Genomic DNA, 14,297 nt, shown 5'->3' with positions numbered 1-14,297 from the left:
GGGGAGCTGTTCTGCCCAAGACGCAGGGTTTCGAAACGAAAGGCTGCGTAATATGCGACCAATCGACTGATTGGCCCTTTCTGCTTGACCGTTAGACTGGGGATGAAACCCGGAAGAGAGACTGACGGAAGCACCAATCAAACGACAGAACTCCCTCCAAAACTGTGACGTGAATTGCGGGCCTCTGTCTGAAACGGCGTCTAACGGGAGGCCATGAATTCTGAACACATTCTCAATGATGATTTGTGCCGTCTCCTTAGCGGAAGGAAGCTTAGCGAGGGGAATGAAATGTGCCGCCTTAGAGAACCTATCGATAACCGTAAGAATCACTGTCTTCCCCGCAGACGAAGGCAGACCGGTAATAAAGTCTAAGGCGATGTGAGACCATGGTCGAGAAGGAATGGGAAGCGGTCTGAGACGACCGGCAGGAGGAGAGTTACCTGACTTAGTCTGCGCGCAGTCCGAACAAGCAGCCACGAAACGGCGCGTGTCCCGCTCCTGAGTAGGCCACCAAAACCGCTGGCGAATAGAAGCAAGCGTACCCCGAACGCCGGGGTGGCCAGCTAACTTGGCAGAATGAGCCCACTGAAGAACAGCCAGACGAGTAGAGACAGGAACGAACAGAAGGTTACTAGGACAAGCGCGCGGCGACGCAGTGTGAGTGAGTGCTTGCTTTACCTGTCTCTCAATTCCCCAGACAGTCAACCCGACAACACGCCCTTCAGGGAGAATCCCCTCGGGGTCGGTAGAAGCCACAGAAGAACTAAAGAGACGAGATAAGGCATCAGGCTTGGTGTTCTTATTTCCCGGGCGATAGGAAATCACGAACTCGAAACGAGCGAAAAACAACGCCCAACGAGCTTGACGTGCATTAAGTCGTTTGGCAGAACGGATGTACTCAAGGTTCTTATGGTCAGTCCAAACGACAAAAGGGACGGTCGCCCCCTCCAACCACTGTCGCCATTCGCCTATGGCTAAGCGGATGGCGAGCAGTTCGCGGTTACCCACATCATAGTTGCGTTCCGATGGCGACAGGCGATGAGAAAAGTAAGCGCAAGGATGGACCTTATCGTCAGAATGGAAGCGCTGGGACAGAATGGCTCCCACGCCCACCTCTGAAGCGTCAACCTCTACAATGAATTGTTTAGTGACGTCAGGAGTAACAAGGATAGGGGCGGATGTAAAACGCTTCTTGAGGAGATCAAAAGCTCCCTGGGCGGAACCGGACCACTTAAAGCAAGTCTTGACAGAAGTCAGAGCTGTGAGAGGGGCAGCCACTTGACCGAAATTACGAATGAAACGCCGATAGAAATTAGCGAAACCGAGAAAGCGCTGCAACTCGACACGTGACTTAGGAACGGGCCAATCGCTGACAGCCTGGACCTTAGCGGGATCCATCTGAATGCCTTCAGCGGAAATAACAGAACCGAGAAATGTGACAGAGGAGACATGAAAGGCGCACTTCTCAGCCTTCACGTAGAGACAATTCTCTAAAAGGCGCTGGAGTACACGTCGAACGTGCTGAACATGAATCTCGAGTGACGGTGAAAAAATCAGGATATCGTCAAGGTAAACGAAAACAAAGATGTTCAGCATGTCTCTCAGTACATCATTAACTAATGCCTGAAAGACAGCTGGAGCATTAGCGAGACCGAACGGCAGAACCCGGTATTCAAAATGCCCTAACGGAGTGTTAAACGCCGTTTTCCACTCGTCCCCCTCTCTGATGCGTACGAGATGGTAAGCGTTACGAAGGTCCAACTTAGTAAAGCACCTGGCTCCCTGCAGAATCTCGAAGGCTGACGACATAAGGGGAAGCGGATAACGATTCTTAACCGTTATGTCATTCAGCCCTCGATAATCCACGCAGGGGCGCAGAGTACCGTCCTTCTTCTTAACAAAGAAAAACCCCGCTCCGGCGGGAGAGGAAGAAGGCACCACGGTACCGGCGTCGAGAGAAACAGACAGATAATCCTCGAGAGCCTTACGTTCGGGAGCCGACAGAGAGTATAGTCTACCCCGAGGGGGAGTGGTCCCCGGAAGGAGATCAATACAACAATCATACGACCGGTGAGGAGGAAGAGAGTTGGCTCTGGACCGACTGAAGACCGTGCGTAGATCATGATATTCCTCCGGCACTCCTGTCAAATCACCAGGTTCCTCCTGAGTAGAGGGGACAGAAGAAACAGGAGGGATAGCAGACATTAAACACTTCACATGACAAGAAACGTTCCAGGATAGGATAGAATTACTAGACCAATTAATAGAAGGATTATGACATACTAGCCAGGGATGACCCAAAACAACAGGTGTAAAAGGTGAACGAAAAATCAAAAAGGAAATGGTCTCACTGTGGTTACCAGATACTGTGAGGGTTAAAGGTAGTGTCTCACATCTGATACTGGGGAGAAGACTACCATCTAAGGCGAACATGGGCGTGGGCTTCCCTAACTGTCTGAGAGGAATGTCATGTTTCCGAGCCCATGCTTCGTCCATAAAACAACCCTCAGCCCCAGAGTCTATCAAAGCACTGCAGGAAGCAGCCGAACCGGTCCAGCGTAGATGGACCGACAAGGTAGTACAGGATCTTGATGGAGAGACTTGAGTAGTAGCGCTCACCAGTAGCCCTCCGCTTACTGATGAGCTCTGGCTTTTACTGGACATGACATGACAAAATGTCCAGCAGAACCGCAATAGAGGCAAAGGCGGTTGGTGATTCTCCGTTCCCTCTCCTTAGTCGAGATGCGAATACCTCCCAGCTGCATGGGCTCAGTCTCTGAGCCGGTGGGAGGAGATGGTTGAGATGCGGAGAGGGGAAGCACCGTTAACGCGAGCTCTCTTCCACGAGCTCGGTGACGAAGATCTATCCGTCGTTCTATGCGGATGGCGAGTGCAATCAAAGAGTCCACGCTGGAAGGAACCTCCCGGGAGAGAATCTCATCCTTAACCTCAGCGTGAAGTCCCTCCAGAAAACGAGCGAGCAACGCCGGCTCGTTCCAGTCACTGGAGGCAGCAAGAGTGCGAAACTCTATAGAGTAATCCGTTATGGATCGATCACCTTGACATAGGGAAGCCAGGGCCCTGGAAGCCTCCTTCCCAAAAACTGAACGATCAAAAACCCGTATCATCTCCTCTTTAAAGTTCTGATAATCGTTAGAACACTCAGCCCTTGCCTCCCAGATAGCTGTGCCCCACTCCCGAGCCCGACCAGTAAGGAGTGATATGACGTAAGCGATCCGAGCTCTCTCTCTTGAGTACGTGTTGGGCTGGAGAGAGAACACAATATCACACTGGGTGAGAAAGGAGCGACACTCAGTGGGCTGCCCAGAGTAACATGGTGGGTTATTAACCCTAGGTTCCGGAGACTCGGAAGACCAGGAAGTAGCTGGTGGCACGAGACGAAGACTCTGAAACTGTCCAGAGAGATCGGAGACCTGAGCGGCCAGGGTCTCAACGGCATGACGAGCAGCAAACAATTCCTGCTCGTGTCTGCCGAGCATTGCTCCCTGGAACTCGACGGCAGTGTTCAGAGAATCCATAGTCGCTGGGTCCATCTTGGTCGGATTCTTCTGTTATGCTGGTGAATGAGGACCCAAAAGCGACGTAATAGAAACAGAGTCTTTATTCCAGTATTAAACAAACAATGATTCTCCTGGATATTATCAAAGGTAAATCCAAAACAGGAAACTGAAATCCTCTCGTCAGTAGAGAGGAACGACTGGAGACGCGACCACAGACTGCAGGTCGCTTCAGGAAGGCACAGGCCGTAGCTGACATAGACACCTGCTCACACGCAGCATCTGAAGAAGGCAAAAACACGACAGGGCGGAACAAGGACACAGAACAGCAAACATCAAACAAGAATCCGACAAGGACAGAAGCGGAAAACAGAGGAAGAAATAGGGACTCTAATCAGAGGGCAAAATAGGGGACAGGTGTGAAAGAGTAAATGAGGTCGTTAGGAGAATGAGAAACAGCTGGGAGCAGGAACGGAACGATAGAGAGAGAGAGCGAGAGAGGGAGAGAGGGAGGGGGAGAGAGAGGGATAGAAAGAGGGAAAGAACCTAATAAGACCAGCAGAGGGAAGCACAGGGACAAGACATGATGATCAAAGACAAAACATGACATAACTGCTTTGTTCAGGGGCAGAACAACAGATTTTTACCAGCTCTGGGATTTGGTCTTGCAACCTTTCAGTTACTAGTCCAACGCTCTAACCACTAGGCTACCTGCCGCCCCAGCTCTGGACAGCCAGCTCTAGGAAGAGTATTGGTGGTTCCAAACGTCTTACATTTAACAATAATGGAGGCCACTGTGTTCTTGGGGACCTTCAATGTTGCAGACATTTTTTGTGCCACGACACAAGCCTGTCTCGGAGCTGTGCAGACAATTCCTTCAACTTCATGGCTTGGTTTTTGCTCTGACATGCACTGTCAACTGTGGGATCTTATATAGATAGGTGTGCCTTTGCAAATCATGTCCAATCAATTGAATTTACCACAGGTGGACTCCAATCAAGTTGTAGAAACATCTCAAAGATGATCAATGGAAACAGGATGCATCTGAACTCAATTTCGAGTCTCATAGCAAAGGGTCTGAATACTTACAGTAGCAGTCAACAGTTTGGCCACACCTACTCATTCAAGGATTTTTCTTTATTTTTACTATTTTCTACATTGTAGAATAATAATAATACATATGGAATCATGTAGTAACCAAAAAAGTCTTAAACAAATTTGAGATTCTTCAAAGGACCCTTTGCCTTGATGACATTCTTGGCATTCTCTCAACCAGATTCATGAGCTATTCACCTGGAATGCATTGTGTGCCTTGTTAAGAGTGCATTTGTGGAATTTCTTTCCTTCTTAATGTGTTTGAGCCAACCAGTTGTGTTGTGACGAGGTAGGGGTGGTATATAAAGATAGCCCTATTTGGTAAAAAAACAAGTCCATATTATGACAAGAACAGCTCAAATAAGCAAAGAGAAACGACAGTCCATCATTACTTTATGACATGAAGGTCAGTCAGTCAGGAACATTTCAAGTACTTTTATAGTTTCTTCAAGTGCAGTCGCAAAAACCATCAAGCGCTTTGATGAAACTGGCTCTCATGAGGACTGCCACAGGAAAGTAAGACCCAGAGTTAGTTCATTAGAGTTAACTGCATCTTAGATTTCAGACCAAATAAATGCTTCACAGAGTTCAAGTAACAGTCACATCTTAACATCAAAATGTGTGAATCTGTCCTTCATTGTCGAAATGCTGCAAAGAAACTACTACTAAAGAACACCAATAATAAGAGACTTGCTTGGGCCAAGAAACACGAGCAATGGACATTAGACCGGTGGAAATCTGTCCTTTGTTCCGATGAGTCCAAATTTGTCAAAATTTGAGATTTTTGTTTCCAACCGCTGTGTCTTTGTGAGACGCGTAGTAGGAACACGGACAATCTCTGCTGGTGTGGTTCCCACCGTGAAGAATGGAGGAGGAGGTGTGATGGTGTGGGGGTGCTTTGCTGGTGACACTGTCGCTGATTTATTTAGAATTCAAGGCAGAATTAACCAGCATGGCTACCACAGCATGCGGTACGCCATCCCATCTGTTTTGCGCTCAGTGGGACTATCATTGGTTTTTCAACAGGACAATGGCCCAAAACACACATCCAGGCTGTGTACGGGCTATTTGACCAAGAATGAGAGTGATGGAGTGCTGCAGCGGATGACCTGGACTCCACAATCACCCGACCTCAACCCAATTGAGATGGTTTGGGATAAGTTGGACCCCAGAGTGAAGGAAAAACAACCAACAAGTGCTCAGCATATGTGGGACCTATTTCAAGACTGTTGGAAAAGCATTCCTCATGAAGCTGGTTGAGAGAATGCCAAGAGTGTGTTATTTCATAGTTTTGATGTCTTCACTATTATTCTACAATGTAGAAAATAGTAAAAATTGAGAAAAACCCTTGAATGAGCAGGTGTGTCCAAACTTTTGTCTGGTACTGTATGATAATGATTTTTATTTTTAATACATTTGCAAAAATGTATACAAATCTGTTTTCGCTTTGTCATTGGGGTATTGCATGTAGATTGACGAGGAAAAAATGATGAGGAGAAAATTGATGCAATCATTTTAGAACAAGGCTTTAACGTAACAAAATGTGGAAAAAGGGAATGGGTCTGAATACTTTCCGAATGCACTGTATGTATTTATATATGTATTTGGGACAGGTTCCAATCCTCTAAAACATGAATCACTAGTCTATGCCCTACATGTATGGTCTTTATGGTCCCCTATAAAGCACTATTTCACCTGAGCCCTAGGATAAATGAAAGAGAAGCATACATTATCTACATTACAGAGAACCGCATTGCATCTCCAGAATAGCCAAACATGACCCTTTTACAACCTAAAACATGACACAAATAAACTCTCCCTCAGTCACTCGTCTTCATTCCACACAGCTCGATTTGTAAGCAGGAAAAGGAAGTGTCAGTAGACTAATGGCACTGTCCTGTCCTCCATGTGAGAGAGCTCCGGACCCAGGGGAGGTTCTTCCCACGGCAGACCCAGGGCAGGCAGGCCGAGCTTGGCCACATGACGTCAGCACCAGCCAACCCAGACAACCATCTCCAGCTCCAACTCCGAACAGCACTCAAGTGCCTCTTATTATCTTAAACTCGGAGGGAATTTGAGAGATGACACATACACCCCCCCCCCCCCCCCCCCCCTCCAAGCCCCACGGTGGGAAAAACAAGAGAATGAGAGAAAGGAGGATCGGAAGAGGAGGCTGAGGAATTGCGGCAAGGTCGGAAGGGAGATTTATAGAGAAATGGTGTGCCTGGCAGTGTGTTAAGGGTCAGGACTTGTAGGGCTGCTCGTCATCCCTGTAGTCTTGGCAGCGCCTGGGTCTCTGTGGTTGGAAGAGCGATTGTTTCACAAGGTACATCAGTCCTCTGGGAGCTGTCATTTCCTCTTTCCCACTGTTACATTAATACAACTCGCCTTTTCTTCTCTCATACAGTTTATCTTTGATCGGTAATATATTGCTCAGCGCGAGAGTAAACATGCCCATAATTTGCAGCAGAAATCGTTGCATCCTGGAGTTATATTTACTGATATAAAACTCATCATCAAAGCATCAGATGGTGTGTGTCATCCTTCCATAAGGTGGGATTTGCACCCACTTCCCCCCTCTTTTAGATGTGAATATTTTGGAATGTAAAGGACCCCCCTTTGGACTGTGCCCCAGATTCAATAAACAGGGAAATTCAAATAATCATCACCCCCCCTCTTCCCGGTGGGGCCTCATACATAGGAAAAGGGGACAAGTCATGAGAACCATACAGTGTTGATCCAGCCGATAAGCTGACCAATTGGGTTCATTTCTCAAAGAATACTTTCATTCAAACGCCCCGAGATCCCCATGTGTGAGGGAAATCCTTCTCACAACCCTATCCCATCCACATCTTATTTCACTCTGCGGTTCTTGGCTCAGGCCATCTCCCCAAAACCCAAACAGTGTTATTACAGGTCTTTAGTGGCCAATAACAGGACATTAGTCAAAACAAATATGTAAATCTAGTAAGAGAGAGAGAGAGAAAAGGAGCCTGGCCCGGGTTAGAGTGATATCGGTGGCCTTAGTTGTCTGCAGCCAAGCAAATGCAGTCAGAAGTGAAAGAATATCGCTAGTGATTAGTGAAAAGGCACTGAAAACCCATAAATACAACCCAGCTGGCATATCTACAGCAGAGTATGCAGGGAAACCTAATGCTCACATCAGATCTGAATGCAGCAGCGCAGCAGCGATGATAATAACTGAATATTCATTTCAGCGCTAGGGGAAGACAAACATTTTTGTCGTTAATGACGTCTCCCGGGAGGAAGTTCATTACACAAGGCTGTTATGCAACACACCCTGTCACTTTGACAGGTCAAAGAAGGTTCACACTTCGAACACAGGGACAAATGTACCCTGTGTTTGTTCGTGAGCTCGGCCTTATGGGTTGCATCTTTTTTTGGGGGGGGGGTCAACAAATAGGGGACGTTCCCCACGGTGGGTGTCCTACTTAGTCTTGTACAGGGACATATGGAGCGTATGTACACAGGTAAACGCTGTCCTATTTTGAGAAAAGTGTTTGTGAGCCTTTTACACCAAATTAGCGCCGTTTCATGTTAGCATTAACGTTACTTGCTGGCTGACATTTTGACTGGCGTTCACCCCTTTTTTTTACCACCACACCCCTGGACTTGCCCTACCAGTACAGTTGCGTACGCTGACCTTAAATCCTTTTCACAGACAGACACTTCAACAGAACGTGTAATTCATGTAATTGATACAATTCTGGAGCTATTCAGGATATGATGTGGTTTGGTCATCACCATGGGATGTCTGACACTTCCTACAGAAAAGATCTGTGGCTATCTGGCCCTGGACTGTTTGTAATGACGTGTAAGTGTGTGTGTGTGTGCGTGTGTGCGCGTGTGTGTGTGTGTGTGTGTGTGTGTGTGTGTGTGTGTGTGTGTGTGTGTGTGTGTGTGTGTGTGTGTGTGTGTGTGTGTGTGTGTGTGTGTGTGTGCGTGCATCAGTGTGCATTTGGAGCAGATGAATCCAGTGTTTGGAATGAGATTTGTCATATCCTTTCATACAGTATAGACAATAGAATATGAGTCAGCCACAGGTTTTCCTGATGCGATGTGTGTCTATAAAGTGTGTGTGTGCGTGCGTGTGTGCGTACGTGTGTGTGTGTGTGTGTGTGTGTGTGTGTGTGTGTGTGTGTGTGTGTGTGTGTGTGTGTGTGTGTGTGTGTGTGTATGTGTGTGTGTGTGTGTGTGTGTGTTTGTGTGTGTGTGTGTGTGTGTGTGTGTGTGTGTGTGTGTGTGTGTGTGTGTGTGTGTGTGTGTGTGTGTGTGTGTGTGTGTGTGTGTGTGTGTGTGTGTGTGTGTGTGTGTATGTGTATGAGAGACAAGGTGCTGTACTGTGGTTACACACTCCACAGTGCTGTAACACACCTGATTGATGGATGCGGCCTGGGCCTGCATGTTTGCGGGGATGGGAGTCATTGCACAGGAGCAAACAAAAGATGGAATACTGTGACACTCTCCATTACAAAGCCTTGCAGACACTGTAACCGAGACTCAAAAACACGTTCAGTCACATGCGTGCACAAACACACACCCACCCTAAACCCACCACCCTGCCTGCAGATCTACCTGCCAGCTGCTGCCAGTCAGAAGGAAAGATGGGCTTTGTTGGTTTTGTGAAGCCCACCGACAAGGTCCCCCTGGAGACTGCAGGTCCTCGGCAGCGTAGCTCCAGCCTTATCCACTCCGCCGCACAGGCAATCTGTTTTCTATATTACCAGCCTGTATCACTGTACTATGCACTATAGAACAGCAATTGAGCAGGAAATGAAGTTAGGGGATCGGTATTTGGCAGAGGAGAACGGGCTGGTGGTCTTCCCCGCATACAGGGATCATTAAATATCACAGAAGTTTCTTGATACATTTCCGTCTCTCCTCAAAACCTTCTCCCCTCCTCTCATTTTCCTCTATTGAGTGCGTATGGGAAACAAAACATCCTAATGGGTATTTGAACAGCTTGAAATGTGTCGGCCTGGGAATCGCTTCTCGGTGACAGTGAGTGCTGGTGGAGACTTTCAACATTTCATAGAGGCAAAAAATATGGAACATGTCTTTCTCTCTCTCCCTGTCTATCCCTCTCTGCCTGCCTCTGTCTCATTCTTTCCCCTCCTCTCTGTCTAGCCCCCACTATTTCCCACTTCTACTCTCTCTATACACACACACAGAGGACAGTCTCTTAGGCTAAGCCTCTTTGGATTAACAGATGTGCAAGATCCATTTTTTCCCTTCTCCGTCTCTCCTCCTCTTCCTTCCTCCTTTCTCCCACTCCCTTTCTTACATTCTTTTCCCCCCCCCTCACTCTCACCCACTTCCCTGGTTCTAGCGTATACAACATGATTTTGGAGGGGAGTGTTGATTCCCCATCTGGTCTTGGCTGACTAAGTGACAGTATGCGGGCTTGAGGAAGTGTTAGGCGGTGTGTGTATGTGTGTGTGTGTGTGTGGCAGAACACCACTCATCCTGCACTTAATCATTCCGTTAACAGCTTCATGACACACACACACACACACACACACACACACACACACACACACACACACACACACACACACACACACACACACACACACACACACACACACACGTGTGGCTGTATTCTAGGCCTTATGGTTGACAGAGAGGATGATCCCTGTCTACTCCACATGGTCCATGAACAGTTAATATACAAATAAGTATATTAGCCAACTGTCACAGCAACCCATCCTTACCGTAGGCTAACCTTAGGCTATATCCTTACTGTGTGTTTGTAACATACACTAATATAGGCACTTGTACGGTATATCAACCAGTCAGTGTCTGTGTTGGTGGTCTTTGAGATCAGAAAAGACATGAAACTGTAGCATTCAAGAGTTCCATCTCGGTAATTTCTCATGTTAATGATGCTAATTAATCCATTATCTTGTACTTCCACTTGCATAGATAGCTGGAGATGTGTAATTGGTACAGTAGGGTGGATAATGGAATGTTTTACAACGACGGTACAATTTGCATCGAGGTGGTGACAGACAGACATACATGCATGTCTTCCCGTGCCTACAGCACACACAAGCGTACTGAGTTTGCAAAAGCCAGGAGAAGAAAAAATATTTCTCCAACACAAATGGCCTCTATGTTTTCTCAGACTCCAAAAAAAGTTCCTTTTTTGTTTCCTTTATTAACTACTTAATCATAAACCTAATTATCAAACTAATAATTAACTTCGTTTTCAAATTAATTTTCCGTATGGACGGTGTCTAATTGGAGGGAATAGGTAGCCAAATGCCCCAGATCTCAACTGATTAATGAAAGTATTCATAGAAGACATTCAGAGTTCATTGATATCGTCGTTTCTCCTCATCATGTTTGAGACAATCATTCTGCCCCGCTAGCGGAGTGCCTGGCAATTGCGCAGACGTCGAATAGATATTTTCCTCTGAAAACACAACACTCAAGAGAAGAATCAATAAAACCAGATCTACACCTGGACAGATCATCAAAAGTCAAATGGAAAATAAGCTAAGTGACTTTGTGTCGCTCTCTGTTAACACCTGATCTCAGCACAGTGAACGCTTCGGTTCAGAGTCCAACAGGTGCTGAGTGACACTGCCCATTTAGGTGTGCTCTGTGATAACAAAGTGTTAGACAAGGCCTGTAGGACCACAAAGAGAGGCCATGGTCACTATCAGAGGTGAATCAGCTCTGGTGTTGACAGCTAAATTAACCAATGAATCTAGATAAGCCAGCTCAATTTGCTTCTGCCTGCAAGGCATTACATGGGTCCAACACAAGACGGATGAAAACACAAGGCTGAATGAGTGAATGACTGAATGAATGAATCAATCACACAATTAACCTATATAATAATATGTAGCGAATCCGACCCAATGTTTTTTTTAAGTTACAGTATGCTCATTCCTCAACATACAAAGCTAAGTCCTGCAATTCCCTTAATAGCTACACAAACATACACACGCACGCACACACACACACACACACACACACACACACACACGCACACACACACACACACACACACACACACACACACACACACACACACACACACACACACACACACACACACACACACACACACACACACACACACACACACACACACACACACCCGAGGCCTGTGCGGCAGGCAGGAGGCAGAGATAAGGAGCCAAACAGGGATAAATCCCTCCTGAAGCAGGCTTGATGGACAGACATGCCACCATTAACAATGCTGTGGCTTGTGAGAGCAGGCGCTGATGGGAAGATACCCTGGCATTTGCCGTGTAAAGAAGTGGCCCCTAAAGATTTCACATTTCCAATTTCTTTGAATTATCTTCCATCTCCTGCCTGTCAGTCAGCCTGACAATCTGAGATTCGGGCTCGCCACCGAGTGGGCAGGTTATTGACAAAGCAATTCAGGGTGATATAGCGTGCCCCAATAAAACATTAGTCAAACAACACAGGGCACTCTCGCTACCTGAAACCTGAATGGATGCCTTTTCTCTCTGTCTCTTTCCCTTTCCTGATTTCTCTTCTTCTTTCGCTCTCTCTCCCTCTTCTCTCTATATCCAGCTCTCGCACACTCGTTCTCTCTTGCTCACCCCCCCCCCCCCCCCCGCCCGCTGTCTCTTAATCAAGACAGCTATACTGTCCAACATGGAGGCATACTACCCTCATTTTCTCCCTGTGAGTTTCATCTCTATCGCCGACATGTACGACGTGTTCCAAGCCATGTCGTAAATCTGCAACAGATAGCATTACTCTGGATTAGCTCCACTTGAGTCCAAAAGCTGGGATCTATCTGTTCTGTACTGCTCTGCACTGGCTCCCCTGAATTAATGTCCAACCCAACCACTGATGAAATTCAAGCCTGCGCTAGGCACGAAACAGAATGGTTATCAGATAACAGCTTGATTCACTCGTTGGTTCAGACGGCCATGATAGAAACATCAGAACATCCCCTATAACAGTCTGAACACTACATGAATTATTTAGCGCAGACAGATTACGCTGCGAGTCTGGAAGTCTAGAGGCATGCTACAGATGCTGTGGAGCAGGAGAACAACACCTCAGACAAGGCGTGGGGGTGTGGGGCCTGCTGTATTTGTGGATGGTCTAGTCAAGTTGTGTAGTGAGGGAGAGGTTAGGGGCACAGGGGCGGCATGCCGAGGGTGCAGGCGGGGTTGAAGGGGCATGGTGTGGGGCTTGTCTGACATGTGGCCTGGCGGGCGGGCGGTTGGGTTGGACCCAGCTCTTTGGCTGGCAGCTCTGGCCGTGGCTCAGCTCGGCTCTCCCTAGAGTGACAGGCCCAGACATTAAGGCAGGCGTTTTAATTAACTGTGCCACTCTTCCACCTGCTGCCCTCAATATGCTCCTGCCCAGGCGAGCTGTCTCTCACGCTGCTCTCTCTCTCTCTCTTGCTCTCTCTTGCTCTCTCTTCGGTCTCTTTCTCTCTCTTCTCTCTCTTCTCTCTCTTCTCTGTCTCTTTCCCTCTCCTGTTTTTTTGGTTCCCCCGGTGTATCCGCATTTGGACCCTAATAATTGAGCCTCATCCCTGAAGTGAGGGCGATTCCATCAGCTTGCCGGACAAAATTAGACAGTTTCTTTTTTTAAAGTGTGTCCTGCTCCACTGACCCTTCGACTGTATCTCTCTCCCTCCCTCTCTCTTTTCTATCTGTCTGTTAATTCTGCGCTGCCTGGCACTCATCAGCCTATTCATTAAGACCTGATTGGCCCTGGATATTTCTGTTCCCTCATGACGAACTGAGCCGGAGATCAAACCGAGGACATTATTTAGAGATGGAAACGCAGCAGGTATGTGTGTGCGTCTGTGCCTGTGTGTGCACACAGTCATTTAAGTATCCCATCTAGTGCTCCGACTCCTACGGTTTAATCATTTCAATCATAAATTGAGGATACGTTCCAATGGAATAGTGCAACAAATGAACCACTTTTAGTACTCTACTTAAATCGCATTACACTTTTTAATGGGGTTGATAATACACGGCGTTAGTAGCACACCAAAACGACTCTTCAAAGTGCGGAATTAAATGGATTGATGTCCTCAGTACAGAATTAAAGCCAGGTCTACCAGACACAGCTAAAGCTTAACAAATGGCCCTCTCTCACACTCCAGCTCCGTGATGGGGCCGCAGTCGTAGCCACATCCACTGTGAGGCCTGTGACCAGGCTCATACATCAGGACGGCAGACGGGGCGCATTCATCAGTTCTGTGAGGGAGAAGTGACTTTGAAGTTCTCCACCGTGATGTGAAAGACCGGCCGTGGCCTCAACCCCTGTGTTTATGTAGCCGCACTAGGGCTGGGAGAGCTCTTAACGAATGATGCTGATATATGACCGGTCCTGCTAAAAGCACATGCAGCCGCACACATGCACGCCCGTGCGCCTGCACACACAAGCACACACGCCCGCAGCAGGACCAGACTCAACTCAGAGTATTTTCTCACCACCAACCATTTGTAAATGATTTGTGTTTCAAGAGCCGGGTGACATGACAGTGGGTAGCGGTAATGCAGTAGTAGTTTGTGAGCGTAGTATCTAATCCTAGTGCTGTTTAACGCTACTTTGGCTAGCTAGCATTTATAGCATGGGGAGGCTAGCTGGCATATAGCATGGGGAGGCTAGCTGGCATATAGCATGGGGAGGCTAGCTGGCATATAG

Source organism: Salvelinus namaycush, chromosome 18, assembly GCF_016432855.1.
Source record: "Salvelinus namaycush isolate Seneca chromosome 18, SaNama_1.0, whole genome shotgun sequence".
Classification (NCBI taxonomy): domain Eukaryota; kingdom Metazoa; phylum Chordata; class Actinopteri; order Salmoniformes; family Salmonidae; genus Salvelinus; species Salvelinus namaycush.
Note: the sequence above shows the minus strand (reverse complement) of the source record.